General features: G+C 41.5%; 1 non-coding gene across 1 annotated transcript; it reads left to right on the top strand.

Moving 5' to 3' along the window:
- Positions 1-291: 291 nt before the first annotated feature.
- On the top strand, positions 292-398 carry LOC128579617 (U6 spliceosomal RNA). Its single transcript, XR_008378222.1, has one exon. It is a non-coding gene; the product is annotated as a U6 spliceosomal RNA (small nuclear RNA).
- The last annotated feature ends 20,182 nt before the right edge of the window (positions 399-20,580 follow it).

The following is a 20,580-nucleotide window of genomic DNA, read 5'->3' on the forward strand; positions in this document are numbered from 1 at the left end:
CCCTGTCTTACAAGCATGCAGTTGGATGCTATGGTTAGTATGGAAGGCAAAGCCTATGGCATTTGTGCACGCATTACAGGCCGAAATGTCAGAAATAAACACAAAATAAGAGGGAGGGATTTTTCTACCTCCAGCCTCCCTTCTCCCCACCACCTAAGTGAGATGAACCTGAGGTTGATGACAAAAGACGTTTTCACATCTATAAACAAGCACAGAAAACTGTCTCCAATAAGAACAGCATGTTATACAGCAAGGTCATCCCAGAGGGAGGAAGAAAAGACCTTACAAAGGGTGCTCGCTTCGGCAGCACATATACTAAAATTGGAACGATACAGAGAAGATTAGCATGGCCCCTGCGCAAGGATGACACGCAAATTCGTGAAGCGTTCCATATTTTTAAGCATTAAAATGGAAAAAATTATAATGCAAAAAAAAAAAAAAAAAAAAAAAAGACCTTACAAAGGACTGCAGGGCTCCATGAAACTTGGGAATCATGGCAGGCCGGGCCCTGTGTATATGATAGAAGGGGAGTACAGGAACGGACAGGAGAGGATCCAGCATCCACACCAGAGAGGAGATGCGGAGGGGAAAAGTTCAATGTGCAAATCCTGGCATCAGATGCAAGGTCAACATAAGCTTGTGGGAAAACAGCAAAAGAATTCAGATAATACATACAGATTTCCAGGAATGACTTATTTTGCTGAATGGGTGACACATAAAACAGGAAAGTCTCACCTGGATGAAATATACAGTTGGCTGTTTGAACAACTTAAAGCCTAAGTCCTTGTAAGAAAAAAGCATACCAAATAAATGTTCCTTCCTAAAGATTAGGAAAAACTCAGACTATTACTCAGAAGATCAAGGGTAAAATAATAGTGGCTTTGGTTTCACACCAAAGGCTGAAATGAACTCATTTGCTACAAACAAACAAACAAACACCAGCAGTGGGAGAGAAGATGCACACAGCAAGCAGAACTCTGGCTCTCGGGCTGATAAGCTGGAAAACTACACATCTCAAATGTTTCTGTATGACATGTTCAGCAGAAAACCACGCCAGATTCCGCAAAAAATTCAAAATAAAACTACCATATGATCCAGCAGTACCACTTCTGGATATATATGTATATATATCCCCAAAGGAAATGAAGTCACTCTCTCAAGGAGACGTGCGCACGGCCAAGCTCACTGCAGCACAGACAGGAATCAGCCCAAGTGCTGCTGATGAATGATGGGTAAAGAAAGTGTGTCATGTACACACTCACACACACACACATACACACATGCCATGGAATACCATTTAGCCTTTAAAAAAAGAAAGAGATCCTGTCCTTTTGACATTTGCAACAACATAAATGAAACTGGCGAATATTATGCTAAGTGAAATAATCAGCCAGGCACAGAAAGACAAATACGACATAATATCACTCACATATGTAATCTCAAGACGTCAAGCTCACAGAAGAAGGGGTGGGATGGTGCTTGCCAGGGCTGGGGGCTAGAGGAGGGAAGGTGCTGGTCCAAGAGCACAGCCCTTCAGTTATGTTGAGGGATCGTTCTGGAGATCTACTGTTCAGCTTGGTGCCTACAGTTAGTAATACACTATAACCGTATTAAATTTTCCAGGAGAGATTTTTATGTTGAGACCAAGTCTCTCTCTGTCACCCAAGCTAGAATGGTGTGGCGTCACAGCTCACAGCAACCTCAGACTCCTGGGCTCAAGTGATTATCCTGCCTCAGCCTCCCCATTAAGCTGGGACTACAGGCACCACCACTACTCCCGGCTAATTTTTCTGTTTTTGGTAGAGATGGGGTCTCACGCATGCTCAGGCTCATCTGAGAGCAAACCTTCAATGTTCTTAGATGCCCTTCCATACCTAATGAAGAGGTAACTATAAGGGATGGACAAGTTTAGGTAACATGACGGTGGTAATCATTTCACATGCATGGAGGTACATCAGAACATCACATTGTACAACTTACAGGCCATGTACCCAGCCAGCCACGTATGTCTCTTATTTTTCATATTACATGGCTGGATACTTTCTCGACAGCCCCTGTATGTATAAGTTTTGTCAATTATACCTCACTAATTCTGGAAAAATAAAACAATTGAACCCAGAACCCATGGTAGATCCCTGTAAAGGATATAGGACAAGAAAAAAGACATGAGTCTACTTGTGAACCAGCCCTATGAAAATGTTTTTGTTTCCCAGTCAGCAATGTTTAAGAGACCCTAAGTGAAATTTACATTTCTCTCCTGCTAGGATAGTGTTGCCATTTCCAGTAACAGATAATTTTTAAAATAAAGAACAGATTATGAATCATCAGTACAGTCTTTGAAAATTATTCGAAAAGCCAATAGTTATAATGGTGAATTTTAAATCTCAAAAAAAAAAAGACATGACAAATTTATAAATCAAGAATCACAAAAGCAACTAATGAAATATCCCTGAATAGTGAAATCATTTTTTAAGGACCTGTTCTAGATTATCTGGGATATATGGCACACACCAGTATAACCGTGGAGGAAAATACGGCAGATATGAGTTCCAGAAATAATAAAAAAATGAGTGTTACCTATGAAAAAATATTTGCCAAAGTGCCTTATATAGAGAACAGACTATTTTAAAGGCTTTTTGGTATAATTTTGAAACATTGATGATAAGATTTCAGCCAAAAAGAAAGAAAATTCAAAGAGCCAGATGAAACAAATTTTATATAGTCCTATTCTACAAAGGCCTGAAAATAAAAATAAACTGCGCTTGACATATTCCTCTTGAACAAGCACCTTTCCTACGACCGTTTCTAGCTATTATCTTTTAAATCCAAAAATTGTCAAAATGCAGAGACTAAGATTTTATGCACATAAGGTCTGCGAACTAAGTTCACGAACCCACCCTAGAAAAAGTGCTGCATATGTCATTGCCTAATATCCTTATGGTCCCCTCCAAAGTGCTCCCCTTAGGACGCTGCACCCCGATGCCAGGACCTAGTCCACCCATTACAGCAATTTGCAACTCTTTCCTAGAGTGGCCATCAGAGGCATCATCACGTAGGTCTGACAATTAAGTTTGTAAACTTATGCTAGGAAAAAGTGCTTTGAAGGGAGAACTAGATGCTGGCATCAGAGCATAGCCTCCCAAGGGGAGTACTTTGAAGCTGACCCTAGTGATATGTAGCAATAAGGTATGTAGCAATTTTTCTAGAATGGGTTCATGAACATTATACATTTGAATATATTATGATATAGTTGCTTATAAAATTTTAATCACCAAATCTATGCTGCTAGTTACATGAAAAATTAAATATACTAAATTTCAAAGATGTTTCTATCATCCTTTCTAGAATAAAGAAGTACAAGGCTCTAACAGTAAGTTTATTTCTATTTTGTACTGATTGCCAGAAATATGGCACAAGTCAATTGATTTGTATCTATAGATTCCTTAAAGATTTCTTTTGTTGCATTAAGCATGCGGGGATTTCTCTAGTAGATTCAAATGAATAGTTCAGGCAAGTTGAATAAATACCCCTTCCCCTTATCATTTTCTTAGTTAATAATTTCTCAATGTTTTGTCAGTAACCAATACATAAATTTATTCCTTACTCTATTAACAGTGCATAGCAGGGATTTAATAAACACTGTTTATTGAATGTCAAAGCACTGTTGGAGCAAACACGTACTTGAGAGAAGGGAGAATCTGAAAGTTCCCAATTGTGCCACACTCCATGTACTTGAGAGAAGGGAGAGTCTGAAAGTTCCCAACCATGCCACACTCCATGTACTTGAGAGAAGGGAGAGTCTGAAAGTTCCCAACCGTGCCACACTCCTTTGGCACTTACACGGAAAAGGATGCAAAGACATGATGATTACATGTCCATGTAGCTCCATTTAGCCAAATTTACTTAAATCAGTTAGAAAGCTAAAATGCGTTTATTCAACTGCCATCTGAGCAAAAGTACCAGGGCAGTGGGACAATCACAAAACTCTTACACACATATCAAAACACATCATATGAATTTTAATTCAGACTGAAGGCATTTTCCCAAAATTATAAAATCCCTTCCCTTTTCCTTCTTCACCTTATATTACTGCCCATTTTTCCTGTAAATTTAAGAAGAGTGGTACATCTGTCAGGGGTATGCCAATTGCCTGATGACTCGAACTCTGCCTGCTAAATACTACTTAAACACAGTGCAGTAAATCCAGAAAGAGTTGATGACTCCCTAATCACAACTAGGGAAATGGCAAGTTGGTAGAATTAAAAGTATTTTACTCACTCCTTATTTATGTCTGTCTGACCAAACTGACATGGATGAAATCATTGACAATTAATGGAAAGTTCAAGAACGCTCCCATCATCCTCCTATAAACTATCTAGAAGCCCCCATGAAAAATATAAATAAATAAAGATAGAATTAAATGTGAAAAGAAATGGTGAAGCATTATCATCTTCTTATTAAAAAAAATATAGCAAACAACCTGTGAGCTATACATTAGTCTTTGGCATACTATCATTGGTTGCTTAATATCCTCTACATTCTATTAGAATTTATCAAGTTAATTGAAATAGCTTCTGCTTTTTCTTACTGTATGTAGTAACTGCCTTGCATTAGTGTTTTTTAAACCCTACACAGTACAGCTGGTTGTTTTAAATTATTCTCTGACAGATAAAACTAAGATACAGCAATATTACACCACAGCTAATTTATTTAAATGGGCATTCTACGTGTTCTTAAACATAAAGAAGAAAATGTCTCTTTAATGTCTCCTTAACTCACTGCAGGATGTGGGAGCAGGCATCTGCATGAGTTCAGCTTCTTGGAAACAGGGGAAAACAGCAACAGTGGCATGACAAGAAAACTTTAAAGACGGCATTTAAACTGTGGCGACAAATGAAACAAGCTCATGCTACATTAAATCCATGCATGAAGAATACTCATCCTCCTCACTAGAATTCTTGCCCAGTCAGTGAAATAGGCAGGAGAAATGCAGACAAACCTTAAACTGGTTACATATTACAATTTCCTTTTTTCCTATAAAAAAACTTGAAAATGTTGCCCACAGCCGTCCCCTGTCAGAGAGCCAGGGCCCTGCCCCTTGCCCAGAGGACCGCCTCTGAACTGTAAGCAAGTCCTTCACTGAAAAAGAAAAAAAAAGAACAAAAGCTATTACTGATCATTATTGCCAACCCTTTGGAGCCTTTTAAATAGATATCAATGGGACTTCAAGAAAATTTAAATATTTATAAGATTTTTAAAATTACTGATCAACTTGTCAGATGACACAATTGCAAAAGCCCACGATTTTGTTCAAAGCTCTGGCGTCTTACAACATCAGTTTAAGAACTGCCAGATTCATCTTCGTAAAACAGTTTTAATCATGCCTCTGTCTTATGCACAAATGTCTGGTAGCCTCCTTTGCCTACCAAATTAAATGTAAAGTCCTCACTGGTGTTTAGAGCCCTTCCTGATATCACCCAGGCAGTCCTTCCTTCACAGGCTCAGCCTCAACCACGTAACTGTCGTGGCTCTTTCCCGCCTCCACACTTCCCTTTTCTCTTGTTGACACACATTCTCTTTCCCCACATTCACCTCTCAAAGTCTTTATTATTCAAGATCATCTTAAATCCTAATGTTTTCTGATTTTCACTCTATCTTTTCTTTCTTTCTTTTTCTTTTTTTTTTTCTTTTTTGATAGAATATAACTCTTGTCAGCCTGGATACAGTGCGTGACATCATAGCTCACGGCAACCTCAAAAGCAATTCTGTTGCTTCAGCCTCCCTAGTAGCTGGGAAAGCAGGTATGCTCCACCATGCCTGGCTAGTTTTTCTATGTTTAGTAGAGACGGGGATCTCTCTCTTGCTCAGGCTGGTCTTCCAATTCCTGAGCTTAAGAGATCATCTTGCCTTGGCCTCCCAGAGTGCTAGGATTACAGGCGTGAGCCCCAGCACCTGGCCACTCTAACTTCATGCAAATGTACGTGAGATGTCATCCCTCCTCTCTTTAACTCTCCAAGTTTTGTTTTTCTTGTTCGTGGATGAGTCACGCTGCCTTAATTTACATTATCTATGTGCCTGTTCCAACACCCTTTTCCGTTAGACTGAGCTCCTTGAGGATAGTCAGAGGCTCTACTTCTGCCGGCATCCAGCAGTACTGTTGCCCGGCATGCCAGAAGGAGTTAAGACAGAACACACAGGAATGCGAGAATGATTTAAACTTTATTAAGATGAACCTTCACTGAGATTCAGGTAGAGGCCATCTTACAAGCAGCTGAGCAACATGGAAACAGCACGCAAGGTCAACAGCCAGGTGCAAATCCCGCATGGTGCACTTGCTGCTGAAGAGGGCTGAAGGGGCAGAGGAAGGGCACTGACTTGTTTTTTCTTTGCTCTTTTTTGTTTGTTTATTTGTTTCAGGAATCATGATAGCTCGGTTTTCCATTAAGTTTAGGTTCTCTGGGACTCAACACTCCCTCGAGGAAGGGGACACATTTAGAAGTTCTGTTAACTCTTTCGGCATCATCAGTGCAGTGAAGAAGTCATTTGTTCAATGATCTGGAAGGCCGTGAGCGCGTCCCTAAGGCCCACATCTGTTACTGGGCAGGAAATACAGCAACTTGTTGTATATACTAATTGGGTCCGTTAGTAATTTTGTTCTCTTTTATTTTTCATAAATGACGAAACAACAATTACTCCAGTTGAATCATATTGTGATTTATTTTCACAATTTGTGCCTCAAAGATACTTCTTCAAAATGCTAAAAGCCGTGGGTGTGGTATCTGCCCCATTAGACTACATAAGGTGAAATAACATGTTTCTGATGCAATCCTGGCCTTAGCATGACCAGCTGACAAGCATAAACTCGTATCCATCTTCCTAGGCTCTCACAGTTAGTTCTATGTTTCCCTCCCTTTTTTCCTGAGACTATTTTTTTCCTTCCAGCATGGAGCACAATCTGGGCCTTCTGTCATGCCCAAATATTCCCAGATGCTTCTGTTACTGCTTTAGATAATTCTCTGCTTCATGTCCCACCTCTGTCTTCTCAGTCTTTCTCTGAGGTTTACGTGGTTTCAATGATCTACATGTGTGAGTCTCTGGGAAAGTCCTCACCAATCCCATCTGTAATTCTCTAGTACGACTTGTGGTTTTGCTGCTTTCAAATTCTTCGGTCCATTCCACTTCCATGCAGAGAAACATAGCACTTGCTGGGAACAGTTAAATAGCTGGAAAAACAGGCTGAGTCTGTGTAATTGCCTTTGTATATGTTCCCCAATCTTGGCATGTCACAGAGAATTATACTCACACTGCCTACGGCAGTGAGTAGCCTTTTATTATTTGTTACTTTTTTTTTTTTTTTCCCGAGGAGTATTATACATCCTATCACTTTCCCTTTTGGAAAACTACTACTACACACAGTTCAGAAATAACAATAATAGAGAAATTTTAGTGTAGAAGATGCATTATCTTTTTCCCTTCTTTAATAATAAAATGAAAATAGAATTTTTCTTTTTTTTTTTTTTTTTGTGTGTGTGGTTTTTTGGCCAGGGCTGGGTTTGAACCCACCACCTCCAGCATGTGGGACTGGCGCCCTACTCCTTGAGCCACTTGTGCCACCCGAAAGTAGAATTTTTCAATGCATTTCTTTGAATTGATGAGGTTAATATTTTATTTGAACATCCTACAAAGGCATAAATAGGTTTTATATCTTTATACTGATATGAATAAAGAAAATAAAGGTAAATTCATTCATATGATCAATTTTTTCTGTAAATTTCACAAGCTTGTCTATCTGTGGAGTAGATTTGGAAATATGATTTATTAACAGCATAGTTTTCCTCCCAGCCTTCCTGGCTCCAATCTGTTTTCAGCCTCACCAATGTCTCCTTGCTCATCGTCCACCCTGTATGCAGTCACTTTGCAATCTGCTCATTTCTGCTTTGAAATGTCTCTCCAATCTATCATCTTTTCCGTCATTCATCCCTCCTGTCAGCCCCCTTGCATATAAGCTGTAGCATCACTCCCTCTTGTCCATTCTCCTTCCATTTCTCTACCTTTCCCATTCCTCCTCACCATACTTCTTGTTATCATAACGGATTGCCCCCAAATCATTAATTCAGACTTGTTGATAGTAAAACCCCTCATTTTGGTCTTCTAGACCCTTTAACGTTTTACCACAATTAGTGTTTCTTCCAAATTCAATATTTTCTATAATCCAAGCAATTGGACATTTACTGTTCCCAGACTTTACTAGCCACAAAAGTTTAGTACAAAACTTTGCTGAACAAAAGCTCTACATCTCTACCTGGTGAAAATCTACCCCTCCTTTAGATACAACTGATCTAAACATTTCTCTTTTAAGAAATCTTATCCCCCCAAGCTAATGAGTTATTGCATTCTTATGAAGATCTATGATGTTTCTCTCCCCTCAATGATCTCTCTAGTCTTGTAGGATACATATTTGATTATTTGTAGTTCGCTTGCACATGGGAGTGTAGTATTTGCACATCTGTGTGTCTCTAATTTGTAAAGACTTGATTTGTAGTTCAGTACCTAGTATGGAGCCTGCCACACAGTACCTGCTCAGAAAACACATCAAATTCCATCAATATGTATGTTCTGACTTAGAAGTGTTCTCAAAAATTATGTCCATGTGCCTAGTCATTAATAAAAACCTACGTGGATTACGCCCCTGCCTGCTCTTTCTAGCAGTGCACATTTAACTAAGTGCTTCTGCTTCTTCACAGCCGGCAGTTTTGATTTTGCTGTCTGTGCACATACTTCTCGTCTCCAACTGGCCCAGCCCTGGGTGGGCTGCAGAGCCGTTATGCTGTCGCTGCCCCGCTTCCCTGGGACCTGCCTCTGTCTTGTTCTGACATAGTTATCCCTCTCCCAAGTTCTATTTTTTTACGCAGTTTTTGGCTGGGGCTGGGTTTGAACCCGCCACCTCCGGTATATGGAGCCAGTGCCCTGCTTCTTTGAGCCACAGGCACCGCCCTCAAGTTCTATTTTTAAAAGATGACTCAGTAAAATGCATTAATATTTGTGGTATTATTTTCAAGAATTTGTCTTAAATCTGGCAGGTGGGAGATTAACAATTTGTTCATAGTTTATCCAGCCCTTGTGCTTTCTGGAGACTTTTTTCCTCTGCTGTCAACACTTTTTGCCTTTTCTCCAGCTTAATTTTTTATTATCCCGAGTCATGTTTAAAAAGGTTGGTTAGGGAAAGTAAGGGAAGCAGGTTGGCAAGGAAGAAGGAAGGTGCTGGGCAGAGACCCCCTGGAGAAGTGGTTCTCAACTTGTGGGGCGCGACCCCTTTATAACAATGAAAATACATTGTGGCATTGGAAGGTTGAGAACCGCTGCTCTGTGCTGGGGTCCACCCTTTGCCCAGCCCTCCCCACAGCCAAGCAATCTTCAAACACTATCCACCTGCACAGCCATCTCTCACCTTCACGGCCCCTTTCCACCGCACAGCTGTTGCCGTGGGGGAGGCCCTCATTGTCACTGGCACACATCCTTGTAGAAAACTTCTGGTTAGTCCTTACCGTGCTTTATCACCATTCTTAGAGCTCATCATTTATTCTGCTGTCAGAAAGAATATTCTACAGTGCTTGTCCGATCATGCCAGGTATTTACTTAAATCTTCAATGACTTCCTGTCACCTAGAGAAAAAGTCCCAGCTCCTCACACACAAAGATCTGTATGGTGGTGCTAGCGCTCCAGGCTCACCTGTCAAGTGAATTCTCTGATTCACAGGGTGTTTGCTACCTACCCCTCTCCAACTGGTTCTTAGACACCTCCTCCTTGGTGGGGGGGAAACCTCTCCTGCTTGATTCACAGTCTCTGTCAAGCATGATTACAAGGATAAAAGTGTCTTTCACCAGCTCCTATCCAAGAAAGAGCTGGCCATTCCCTCCCTGCGCAGCATCCTACTGCACAGACGAACTTATTCCCCTCATATCCCCTCTGGCATCTGTTGCACTTGGCAGCCAAGGGCACGGTCAGTGGAGCTTAACTGCTGAGCTTTGAATTCTGCCTCTGCTTCTTTGTAACTGTGGAACTTTGTGCATTCCCCTCAGTAAAGTGGAAACACAAATAGTAACTATTTCCAGGGTTTATTTCAACTACATAAGTAAGTTTATAAAACGATGCCTGCCTGCAGTGGGCACTGCACAAGGAGTAGCTACTGCAGTAATTATTTCTATTTCCCTGGCTGGATTGTCCTATGGGTAGGCTCCATGTCTGGCTGTTTTTACCCTCCAGGTCCAGCACAGGTTCCAGAATTTATCAGGCCTACAGTAACTTTGGTGATAGGATGAAAAGAAACATTAAAACAAAAATAAGAGAATAAAAGACCTTTTATTTCCCCAAGTGACAACACGTGGCTTTCTTATTGTTCCCCTGTGATGCGAAAGGAACTGGCAAGGTACAAACACAAATGTTGGCAGTGTTTCACTTGAGAGCTTTCATCCAACTATCCAAAGTGCACAGTGTTTTAGTGGGGAGTTTTTATTCCACTACCTCTCAGAATTTGATGAGCCCCAGCAGGGCGGGCAGTCTGAAGAAAATGCCAGAAAACCAGGAAGCAAGACTGGCTGCATAAATTGTGGGGCCTAGTGCAAAATGAAAACGCAGGACCCCTTATTCAAAAATCACTGTGAATGTCCAGATTGTAGACCACGTGTTCAAGGGTGGAGCCATTCTGAGGCCGGGGGTGGGAGGTGTGGGGGTTGGTTTGACTGCACAGGTTTCCATCCCATGAAGGCAGCCCTGCCAGGAGGAGTCTGTGCCCCCATGGCCTCTGCAGTGTTTGGAGACACAGATCCAGGGCATCTCACTGCCAGATTTACCAAGAAGTTCTAGGTCTCTGAGGCTCAGACTATGGCTTTCCATCCCCAACTATCCAAGATTCAGCTTGTCCCATCCACTAGAAAATCTCTGGGATCTGAGCTGCCTATTTTGCAATCCCATTGCTGAGCATCTACCCAGAAGAAAAAAAATGCTTTTACCACAGGGACACTTGCACTGTTTATCGCGGCTCAATTTACAATGGCCAAGATGTGGAAACAACCTAGATGCCCACCAACCCCAGAATGGATTAACAAGCTGTGGTATGTGTATACCATGGAATACCATTCAGCCACTAAAAAAGATGGAGACTTTTACATCTTTTGTATTAACCTGGATGGATGTGGAACACATTATTCTTAGTAAAGCATCACAAGAATGGAGAAGCAAGAATCTTATGTACTCAATTCTGATACGAGGACAATTAAGGTCCTAGTACACCGTAGGGGGTGGGGGGTGGAGAGAGCTAAGAAAGAGAAGGAGGGAGTGGGGGGACAAGGAGTGTGGTTCACCTTTTGGGGGGTACAATTATAAGAGGGTCTTTATCTAACAAAAGTAATCAATGCAATCTAGTTCTGTGTACCCTCAATGAATCCCCAACAATAAAAAAAAAAAAAGACAAAGTTGTTCATTTATCAAACAAACTCTGCCTAAGATGCAGTCCATACAATTGGGATTTCTGGATTTTCTCAGGAAAGACCATAGTTGTTAATATCTAATAAAAGAAAAAAGAGCAAAATAATAGTGTGACCGCACGTGTGTATGCTAATGGTGATAGGAACCAACAAGGGCAAATCGTGAGGGATGAATCCCCAGCACTGGCCACTGGAGGAGCTGTTTCATGCTACATAAGAAAGTCTTGAAATAAATCCCATTAGACAGCTTCTCAGATCATCTAGTACTCCTGATCTGCCCCTCCAGAACTGTAACTACACTGCCTTAGAGAAAATGGTACAAGACATCCTACACATACCACAGAGGTAAGTGGTAGACAAATGGGAAAAAAGAAAATAATTAGAAAAGAGGATATATTTGTTAGGGGAAGTAAATTGGGGTTGAGCAAGAGAAAAAGGGAATTAAAATAGAAGGTGGGAAGGGACAATGAAGCTTCTGGCCTGGAAAAAGAGAATCACTCTCAGCGCTTCTGTTACACAGATGCATTAAAATAGAAGCTCAGTGTGGAGGCAGTAAGCCTGGAGGTAATGCACACAGGCAGAGAGCCAACAGGCTCGGCTGTTGGCAGCCACTTGGCCTCCGGTGCCGCTGCGACAGTGTCCAGGTTGTATCTGTCAGACACTGATCCACTGAACGCTGCTATTTCTTAGTTAAGGATCCTGATGTTGGCTTTGACATCTTCGTCGTTTGAGTGCCATAAGCCAATGGTGATTGCAGAGTAGAAAGGAACAGGATTTACTATGTGTGGCGAGGGATGATAGCGAGTGTAGTATTACTCAAACAAATGCTGGTGGTGGGCGATGAAGGCTCTTGCAAACAAATTGCATTGTCTCTTAGGCTATTTATGTTTTCAATGACTATTTATTGAATGTCTTGTGAGTGCTGGGCACATAGCCGTGAACAAGAGAAACGCTCTTCCTAGGCAGTTGGAGAGTAAATAACTAAGCACATAACTGAACAAGATAATTTCAAATGGAGATAAAAATGTGATTTAAAAAAGGAAAATGGGGAGAAGTAATTGAATAACTGTTGGGAAAGGACTATATTATATTAATAGAGTGGTCAGCAAAGGCTGCTCTGACAAGGTGGTAGCTTGCCAAGAGCTGAATTATAAAAGACACGCAAAGAGGCAAATATAACCCATTTAATGTAGTGGGAACAGCATGTGCAAAGGTCCTGAGGCTAGACAGAGATTGTCATTTTGGTAACCAAAAAGAAATCAGCAAGGCTAGAAAGGAGAAAGAAAGGAGAAATATATGGAAGGGGATGGTACCAGCAGAGAGAAGTCATGTAGGGAGTTGTAGGCCACAGTAAAGAGTTCTACATTTATCATTTATTTTAAAGGCAACAGGGAATCTCTGCGGGGATTACAAAAGGGGTGATATAATCTGATTTCAGACTTTAAAGTCAAATCTGAGCTTCTGTGTGTAGTATAGATTTCAGGAGCAAGATAGGGAATAGAAGCCCCGTTGTGAGGCTGTCTAGTGGTTCGGCCAGATGGGCGGAGGACATAGACTGGGCGTAGGACGTCTGGGGGGCAGTGGGAGGAGGACAGGAGGTGTCCGGACTCAGAAGGAAGCAATGCTGTGTCTGTGCAGCCCTGGGGGGTCACGTCCTGAGAGGAGGGTGGCAACCAGCTTCCCAAATAGGAAACACCTCGTCTGTTTGAAACCTTCTCCCTCGGCACCTTCAGTGTTCAGAACAGAACACTGAAAAAGTTACTTTCGAACCAAGTCTATATATGTAAGTTGCCATGGGTTGTCACAGTGGGGATTCTTATTTCCAGCCTACATCTTTTATTTCGTGAGCAAGATTCGTGTTTCTTTCAAAGTGCGGGCACTCAGCTTCCCCTGTTGCAGATACGGTCCCTCGTGAGTGAGCAGGGAGTGTCTCTGAAGCCTGGCCCAGTGAGGTTATTATGAGCAAATAACTGCCACCTAGGTAAAAATATCCACAAATAAAAACGTAAGAGGAGACTTATACACATGCACACAAGCAAACAAACATTTCAAGTGAGCATTTGAAGGGATGTTCATCTGGAGTAACTCAGTAAAGTGGCCTCACAGACTGCACCAGCCTTCGAAGGCACAGAGAGGCTACAGTGCTCGTCCTTGAGGACTCACTGTCAGAGTCCCTTTCTACTTCAGAAAATCTCTTAGCCACAGACAGATACCTTCCCTGCGCGTTCCCAGGCCCGGCACTCACTGCTGCGATTTCGTTGGTGCCGCCTCCCACAGGAGGCAGTGGGATCCCTGCCCGCAGCTCCTGGATGCTCTCTCCATTTCAGCATCTCCAGGGCCTGCTGGGCCCCGCAGAGCAGACCTTCAACAGGAGGAGACAGGGCCCAGAGCAGCAGCCTGTACTCCAGCAGCTGTTGTGTCAGCAGCCAAAGGATTCCATTTCTACAGGTACGCGATAGGCTTTTTTTTAAAAAAACAGATAAACAGATGGACAGAAAGTTTTAAACCATTGACTCTTGGCAGAGACATTAAGATGGGCTCAGGCATAAGGTCGGATGTAATTATAATCTTGGTTATGCCTGGTATACAGGCATATTTTTTGTTCCATACACATTTAAAGATTTAATTAAATGTTTTATTATAGGGAACCACAGTGCCCAAAATCAGCATCACTACCTTTTTCATAATAGAAGCAGCTATTTCCTCATTTTGTTTTGAGATTTGAATACATATCAAGCTTACTTTTACTTGGTAATATCAATATGGTCATCAACAAAAATGTCCTGTTTCCTGTTATTAGAAGGGCATTATTGCAACGCAAGCTCGAGGCAGGCACATGTTTCCCCCAGACGGGCACTTTCTCTGATAGAAGGGACAGTAACACAGGGAAAACAGAGGCAGTGCCCTCCGCACTCAGAAAACAAAAGCAGGTATAGCAACATCAACACCAAAATCAGCATTAGTAAGAAAAAATAGGAAAAGCACTAATCGTCATAGTCAATATTTTCACCTAGTGACAGTCTGAAGCCCCAACAATCATTTCATGAAGTTTTACGTTTTCTTTCCTTGCCCTTTTGGTAAACCATTGGGTGAGGGGTGGGGGGTGTGGGGGGTGGGGGATGGGAGAACCTCAGAAAAAATATCTCCTCCCTGGCCTTTCAGAGTCATTTGGACTACAAAATACTGTAAGTGGTCATTAGAGAAAAAACGTCCTCCTCAGAATCCAAATTTATGAATATTTCAGTTTTCACTGAAATGGAGATAATTTCCTATATAAAACACTTCCTTTTTTTTTTAACAACAGCATCCCTTTTGCCTTTGAGGGAGGAAGGGAGTGAGGAAGGAGCAGAGGAAAACTAGAAGGGCGAGGAGAGGGAGGAAGAAGGGAGAGTGTGAGGGATGGAAGTTACCTGGTCCCTGCGGTGCCCAGGGGTGGGGGCCTGGGCGGCTGGGCTGGTGGGAGTCAGCGTGGGGAAACAGAGCCACTGAGGGGCTACCAGACCACCCAGAATAGAGCGGTCCGGAGTCCTCAGGATCTGCCTGGCTTGTAAGTTACTGCGTAGAGAAGCATGTCAGTTCTTTTAGATGAAAAGTTAGAGCTGCAAAGGAAGGCCTGGCCTGCTCATGGCCAGGGAGGGTGGTTAGCTGAGGAGGATGGTGAGTGGGAACTCAGTAGGAATGGAGAGTTAGAGCAGGCTACAGGCATTCCTCTCTCCAGAGACCCCCATGGGACAGATCTGCTCCAGGGGGCCCTAGAAGTCCAAGTCACAAAGCATATGTATGTTCTTAATCATTTTACCCAGGGCTCCCTCCTGCTTTCCTGGGAGCAGCTTTATTTGTAATTCCTGGGTGAGATTAGGTCATTTGTCCAGGGCTCATTCTGTCCATACTTATACCCTGCCCCTCTCCTCCACCTGTCACTTCCCAATTGAAGTCAGATGCTGAAAAGAAGATTTATAAGAAAAGCCCCAAAGCTTTTAGGGGAAAAGACAATGTGAGTTCCTTTGTGAGAGAAAAAGAAGAAAGGAAAGGTTTAGTATCATTTTTCTAAAACTAGAAGACAGGCTCGGTGCCTGTGATTCAAACGGCTAAGGCGCCAGCCACATACACTTGAACTGGTGGGTTCAAATCCAGCTTGGACCCGCCAAACAACAATGATGGCTGCAACCAATAAACAGCCAGGCTGGGGCTGTGCCTGTGGCTCAAAAGAGTAGGGTGTCGGCCCTATACACCAGAGGTGGTGGGTTCAAAAACTGCAAAAGAAAAAAAAAAAAAAAAGCCAGGCATTGTGGCAGGGGCCTATAGTCCCAGCTACTTGGGAGCCAGAGGCAGGAGAATCGCTTGAGGCCAGGAGTTGGAGGTTGCTGTGAGCTGTGATGCCACACCACTCTACCCAGGGTGACAGCATGAGGCTCTGTCTCAAAATAAATAAATAAATACAAATAAAACTAGAAAACAATATATCCTAATTTTGACATAACTACTCCAAAGATATTTACCTCAATAAAAGGGGGGGAGAGGGAGAGAATACTGCATACTTCTTCCTCAATCCTGAAACGAGGAGCAGAAAATTAAGACCACTGTTGATAAATCAGATATTTTTCTACTTTTCAAAGTTATAATTAAGATTGCAATAACTTCAGATTCTTTTATTAAGATTGCTTTTGCTCAATGTTTAAATCTGTTTTTTGCACATTTTACAATGCCTTTTTTTTTTAGTGAAAAACACATTATAATTAAATTTCTCTAATGTTATCATTACATACATTCCAGATGAATAGGATTACAGTAAACTATTGGGTCTTAAAAATTATTCTTAACAAAAAACTTCCTTCAATTGCCTAAATATGACAAATGAAGCAGAAATGAAAAACAATGGTACTACAGTTTTAATTTGCTAGCATCTTAATTTTAAATAAAACCATGTATGCATATACGCAACCATCTGGATAAAATGTTTAAATTCAATAAATCTATTTTAAAAAGGAATCATTTTTGTTGACACAAAGTCAAACACTTGTGAATTTAAAAGCTTCTAGACTAATGCCTAGTACCCTATCTCAACAGAAAAATACAGAAAAGCAAATTGAAGAAACTTCTCAAAAGAGGAGGGAGAATCCACATTTGTAGGAGGGGCCATCGTGGTGGAGGCAGGTGCCACAGGAATGGGGGGTCCCAAAACTCCTGACAGTCCGGTGACCCAGGCAAATTATTTAACCCCAATAAGTAATCATTTTGTCATCCCATACAATAGGCATAAGGATGACACCATGGTAAGATCATTCTGAGGATTCAGTTTGAAAAAAGTGGACCTGTCTTCTGTATCCCTCATGAATTTATGTTTATTGGACGATTGGCAACAGGAGGGAGGGCATGAGGCGGGATCTCACCCAATGCGCACATTGTATATAACACGCCCCCTGGGTGAAGGGCTCTTCTACAAATAGAACTTTACTCTGGAAGTGAGAACAACTAACCTAAAAATGTGTTCCCTTATATTAATTTGAAATAAAAAATAAATTTAAAAAAGAATTTATATTTATTGGGGATTTCAAAATGTTACCTTTACAGGCTGAATTGTGTCTGCCCCAAATTCATACATTAGCTTCCTAACTGAGCACCTGAGAATGTGACCTTATTTGGAAACAGGTTTGTAACAGATGTAATCAGTTCTGGCAAGGTCATCGGGGTGGGCCCCAATCCACTGTAACTGGTGTCCTTATGAAGAAGAGAGCTTTTGAGTACAGACACACACACAGGGGGAAAGTTGTATGGAGAGACTTGGAGAACACAGCCGTGTATAAGCCGTGGAGGGAGACGCAATTCTTCCTCACAGCCCTCAGAAAGAAGCAGGGCTGCCCACACCTTGATTTCAAGCTTACGGTCTCCAGAACTGTGAAACAAAAAGTTTCTGTTGTTTAAGCCAAGCAATCTGTGGTCCTTTGTTCTGAAAACCCAGAAAACTAACATGATGATCTAATCTGGAAGAATATTTCTGCAAATGTAATGAAGGTGAGATCATACTGAGCTGCGGTGGGCCTGTGTACACAAGCAGACCACGTGAAGCCGCAGACACTCACAGGCACCCACGCACAGGACGAAGCTAGGTGACAACAGGCAGAGACAGAGTGATGGGACTCCAGGACACAGAGCACACAGCCCGTCAACAACATGAGTCCATGCTCCTGCAGGGCCTCAAGCCCTTGATTTTAAATTTCTCTTCTCCAGACTTTGAGAGGATGAGTCTCTGTTGTTGTTAGCCAGTTTGAGGTCATCTGTTACTGCAGCCCGAGGCAACTCACGTGGAAAGGGTCACACTGTAAGTACTTAGTCCACTTAGAAAGGACTGTGTGAAGATTTATGATTAGAAATTATGCTTCCACCTCCAGGCCAGAGTTTAAGATTACCAAACCCTGAATGAGCTTGTGTAATTGCTACTAGGATATTGATAACCGCAGAGTGTGATTTTTGAATTTGGTCATGTCCTAAACTACTGCTGTGGGGATCAGAGGGAGAAGAGTTTTCATAGGAGAAATAGTAAGCCCAGGATACTACCAATGAAATCCACAATGGTAAGTAACACAGAAGTCAATTAAAGCAAGCATGTTAACCTCATAAGATGGTCTATGTGCGGAAACAACACCTAAGGAAAACTCACCCCCGACAAGGATGGGAGAAAACTACAAAGAATTTACTGTATAGCATAACTCTTAAATGTTTTCTACTTCAACCTCAGTTTCTATAAGAAAAAAAGTATCTATTCTCCAAAGCAATTGAACTGGACAGCTGTAATGGTCTTTCAATCATCTGCTTAGGGAGACTCTCCCTGCCTGTCAATCAACAATGGAACAATTGATGTTATTCTTTTAAAACTTTACAATCCTTTACTTCTACTTCATTTCAGAGCTCTCACTTAAGCTGGCTGGCTTTTAAAAGATTTATCTTTATCCTGTTGATGGCTACTAATTCAAATAGGAAGCCAAATGTCTGGTTCAATCTAGTTCCCTGCTCATCTTCAAACTGCATAAACAAACCACACATTCTAATTATTTCAGTGTGCAGTGGTTCTTCTACTAGCAAATTGGCCACCAAGTTTATTACCTATTTATGTGGAATACCACATATACAGGACTGTTAATGTTGCTCTTGTGCTGTTTTTGGTTTTGTTTTAGTTCCTCCATTCTAAACAGTCCTCTGAAAGGAAACAGTTTGTTGATCACCGAAAAATTATGAATATTTGTGTAAGATACTTTAACTACTTTGGTCCTCCATTTCTACACCTGTTACATGAGGATAAAAATCTCACAGGCTTGTTGTGTTATCAAATAAATTAATAAGGCCAATGCCTACACCATAGGAAGAGCTCAGCAGTGTTAATTCTGTCTCAATTTCCCTTAATATTACACGTCAATTAAAAAGAAACCATGGGACCAGGAATAGCGTCCCACCTCTGCTTCTCCCCATGTACATGTAAACTTAAGTCATCTACCCATATCATTTTGAATACCAACCCTGCAATGTTGTGTTAAATCCCATGGTTCTCGTGCACTTGAGGACGACGTTCCAGCAGTTCTACCATTCTGTGCCTATATTTTATATTGTTCCCTTTTAACTATGTGCAAATATTTCTTTCTTTCTTTCGTTTACCCTACAGTAACAAAATCAACATTTATTGTCCTCTCTCATATTTTTCTTTTAAAAGAGAAGGCTGGATCTCTTTCTCTCTTATTCTCTTCTTTTAAAAGAGAAAAGCTCCTTGCTAAGCAACTCCAAATCTCCATTAGACCAATTCCACTGTGTAAAGGCCACACCACCCACAAAAGAATTTGGCAGAGTTGATTACTGTGTCTACTTGCAGGCATTTTCTTAATTTACAGATAATACACACATCTTGGTTCTCCTCCAGTCCCATATGTCACTCTTTCTCTGTCTCCACTTCATTTCCTTTTCTTCCCAACTGCATAATGTTGAAATGGCCCATGGACTAATGCTTAGTGTCTTACTTCTCTATTTTCATTCACTTCCTACTTTTATTCAACCTCAAGATTTTAAATCCTTACCTTCTATATCAACGTGACTACCCCATTTATATCTTCACCTAGACCTCTCTCCTGAACTTAATTCAGGTGTTGGTCAGGAACCTGGTTCCCTGATATCTACCTTTGAATGCCTATGGGTCACCTTGAATTTGACATGCCCCATATTTGACACTTACCATCTTTGCACTCTGCTTCTTCTCAAACCCTTGCACATCCCTCCTTTTCCACTTAATTTGTGGCAATTCTGTTCTTCTAGGTATTCAGATGAAAAGTCTAGGTATCTTCTTTGGCTCTTCTTTTTCACACAACAACAAATTCACTGAAAAATGTGATTTTTCAAAATACACAGAGAATCTACCATGCGCATCGTCACCACCCCAGTCTGAGCCTGAACCATGCCCGGTTCTTGCACGAAGCACGGCAGCTTCCTGTTGCTCTCCTCATTTCTCCAAACTCTGAAAAGCTGCTCTCAATATGCCCACCAGAGTGTTTTGTAAAGAACGAAGTCAGATCATTTGGAATCTCCTTGTCTACCTCTCTGTCCCCCTTTCCAGATATGCTGTACCTCCACCTGCTCTTTAAATATTCTAGGCAGACTCCCACATTAATGCCTTTGCACTAAGTCTTTGCTTCACGGTTTTTCCAGATATCCAGCTAATACCCTTCAAGTTTTTGTTTAAATGAGACGACCATGAGCATCTTATTTTAAATTATCTTTGCTCTCTACAAAGGATGCTCTCGATCCTCCCTGTATCCTCTGGTTATTTTTCACCTTTGTGCACATTTCTAATTTAGCTGTTTATTGTGCTACTCATTTACATGCTGTCTCTACACGCTAGGATGTCTTCAGGAGGGCCGGCGATGTTCCATGGTCCTCTTTTGCTCATTGATGTCTCCCTTGAGCCAAGAGCATTTAATCGGCTCAAGTAAGCACTCAATAAATATTTGTCAAATGGATAAGTAAGTTAGAAATGTATAATTGAGTAGAAAGAATGAATGTACTGCAATGTAATCCCCTTTAAAAGTCTTAATCCATTGATGGCGATCCAAGTCATTAC

This window comes from Nycticebus coucang, unplaced genomic scaffold (assembly GCF_027406575.1).
Source record: "Nycticebus coucang isolate mNycCou1 unplaced genomic scaffold, mNycCou1.pri scaffold_85, whole genome shotgun sequence".
NCBI classification, from domain to species: domain Eukaryota; kingdom Metazoa; phylum Chordata; class Mammalia; order Primates; family Lorisidae; genus Nycticebus; species Nycticebus coucang.